At 43.4% G+C, this 3,212-nt stretch overlaps 1 pseudogene; it reads left to right on the top strand.

The window, feature by feature from the left end:
• Positions 1-306: 306 nt before the first annotated feature.
• Positions 307-783, top strand: LOC110292366 (annotated as a pseudogene).
• The last annotated feature ends 2,429 nt before the right edge of the window (positions 784-3,212 follow it).

Below are 3,212 nucleotides of genomic sequence, written 5' to 3'. Positions count from 1 at the left end.
TGGTAGAGGATTTTAAGAAGGGCATTAATAACTCACTTAAAGAAATACAGGAGAACACTGCTAAATAGGTAGAAGCCCTTAAAGAGGAAACACAAAAATCCCTTAACGAACTACAGGCAAACACAGCTAAACAGGTAGAAGTCCTTAAAGAAGAAACACAAAAATCCCTTAAAGAATTACAGGAAAACACAACCACACCGGTGATGGAATTGAACAAAACCATCCAAGATCTAAAAATGGAAGTAGAAACTATAAAGAAAACATAAGGTTTGTCTTCGCTGAACAGTGAGACTCCAAGCAATTAGGATGCCACAAGGAAGCCGAAGCTGCACTTCCGGGGTGACTCCTCCAGATAGCTGAGCCCCTCAGGTGAGGGCTGCTCCCAGAAGAGCACCTGCAGCTCAGCCTCCAACAGTAGCTGCACCATCTGCAGTTGGCTCACCTGCCGCTGCACCCCAGTAGCCAGGCCTGATGGCCCAGATGGCTACCAGTGTGGCTGTGGGCTCTGCACTGGGGCACACCCTGGGGCACACCATCACTAGGGGCTTCAATAGAGGTGGTAATGCTGAGCCTGCAAAACCTGACATCACTTACTAGGAGCCTCAGGGAGACCAGCTGCAGAAACAGCTGTCTTTTGGACCTTGCTCTCAAGAGATCAAGCAGTTTCTGGAGTGTTCTCAGAACCAGAGTGATGTCAAGCTCTGTGAGGACTTCAACAAGGTGCTGCAGCAGTACAGGATTACAAATAATCTAATCAAGAAAAATCAAGCTGAAGAGATATAAAATTGGTTCTGTATAGCTGATAGTACAAATGTGGACCCTTATATTTCTAACAGTACCATTGCTTTGGAATGGCCATGAAAGAGATCTAAATATAGATGTTTACTGAGGTTTGTATGTAGTATTGGTTACTGGGCAAGTGTTTGCTCTCCTTGAACTAACTATTGTGATTGTGAATTAAAATAAAAATGGTTTATTCTGAAAAAAAGAAATAAAGAAGGAAAGAGAGAGAGAGAGAGAGAGAGAGAGAGAGAGAGAGAGGGAGGGAGGGGGAGGGAGAGGAGACAGAGGAGGGGAAGGGGGAGGAGAGGGAAAGGGAGGGGGAGGAGAGGGAGGGGAGGGGAAGGGGGAGAGGGAGGGGAGAAAGAGAAGAGAAGAGAAGAGAAGAGAAGAGAAGAGAAGAGAAGAGAAGAGAAGAGAAGAGAAGAGAAGAGAAGAGAAGAGAAGAGAAGAGNAAGAGAAGAGAAGAGAAGAGAAGAGAAGAGAAGAGAAGAGAAGAGAAGAGAAGAGAAGAGAAGAGAAGAGAAGAGAAGAGAAGAGAAGAGAAGAGAATCCAAAGGGAGACAACTTTGGAGACAGAAATCCTAGGAAAGAAATCAAGAACCATAGATGCGAGCATCAGCAACAGAATGCAAGAGATGGAAGAAAGAATCTCAGGTGCAGAAGATTCCATAGACAATATGGACTCAACAATCAAAGAAAATGCAAAATGAAAAAAAAAAGATTCTAACTCAAAACATCCAGGACTCAAGGAACACCACATAAAACCAGAGACACTGAAACTTATAGAGGAGAAAGTGGGGAAAAGCCTCGAAGATATGGGCACAGGGGAAAAAATCCTGAATAAAACAGCAATGGCTTGTGCTATAAGATTGAGAATCAACAAATGGGACCTCATAAAATTGCAAAGGTTCTGTAAGGCAAAAGACACTGTCAATAAGACAAAAAGGCCACCAACAGATTGGGAAAGGATCTTTACCAATCCTAAATCAGATAGGGGACTAATATCCAATATATATAAAGAACTCAAGAAGGTGGACACCAGAAATCAAATAACCCCATTAAGAAATGGGGCTCAGAGGTAAACAAAGAATTCTCACCTGAGGAATACCAAATGGCTGATAAGCACATGAAAAAAAAATGTTCAGCATCCTTAATCATCAGGGAAATGCAAATCAAAGAAACCCTAAGAGTCCACCTCACACCAGCCAGAATGGCAAAGATCAAAAACTCAAGTGACAGCAGATGCTGGCAAGGATGTGGAGAAAGAGGAATACTTCTCCATTGTTGGTAGGATTGCAAGCTTGTATAACCACTCTGGAAATCAGTCTGGCGGTTCCTCAGAATATTGGACATATTACTACCAGAGGATCCCACAATACCTCTCCTGGGCAGATATCCAGAAGATGTTCCAACTGGTAAGAAGGACACATGATCCTCTATGTTCATAGCAGCCTTTATAATGGCCAGAAGCTGGAAAGAACCCAGATGTCCCTCAGCAGAGGAATGGATATAGAAAATGTGGTACAGTTACACAATGGAGTACTACTCAGCTATTAAAAAGAATGAATTTATGAAATTCCTAGGCAAATAGATGGACCTGGAGGGCATCATCCTGAGTGAGGTAACCCAATCAGAAAAGGACTCACATGATATGTACTCACTGATAAGTGGATATTAGCCCAGAAACTTAGAATACCCAAGATATAAGATACAATTTGCAAAACACATGAAACCGAAGAAGAAGAAAGACCAAAGTATGGGCACTTGGCCCCTTCTTAGAATTGGGAACAAAACACCCATGGAAGGAGTTACAGAGACAAAGTTTGGAGCTGAGACGAAAGAATGTACCATCTAAAGACTGCCACACCCATATGGGGATCCATCCCACAATCAGCCTCCAAACGCTGACACCATTGCATACCCTAGCAAGATTGTGCTGAAAGGACCCAGATATAGCTGTCTCTTGTGAGGCTATGCCGGTGCCCGACAAACACAGAATTGGATGCTCACAGTCAGCTATTGGATAGAACACAGGGCCCCCATTGGAGGAGCTAGAGAAAGTGCCCAAGGAGCTAAAGGGGTCTGCAACCCTGTAGGTGGAACAACAATATGAACTAACCAGTACCCCCGGAGCTCTTGTCTCTAGCTGCATAAGTAGCAGAAGATGGCCTAGTCGGCCATCATTGGGAAGAGAGGCCCCTTGGTATTGCAAACTTTATATGCCTCAGTACAAGGGAACACCAGAGTCAAGAAGTGGGAGTGAGGGGGGTGGGGGGAGGGGGTGAGGGACTTAATGGGATAGCATTTGAATTGTAAATGAAGAAAATACCTAATAGAAAGAAAGAAAGAGAGAGAGAGAGAGAGAGAGAGAGAGAGAGAGAGAGAGAGAGAGAAATCTAATAAATAAAATAAAATAAAAACTTAAAAAA

This window comes from Mus caroli, chromosome 4, assembly GCF_900094665.2.
Source record: "Mus caroli chromosome 4, CAROLI_EIJ_v1.1, whole genome shotgun sequence".
Lineage (NCBI taxonomy): Eukaryota > Metazoa > Chordata > Mammalia > Rodentia > Muridae > Mus > Mus caroli.
This window is presented reverse-complemented; position numbering and strand designations above follow the sequence as displayed.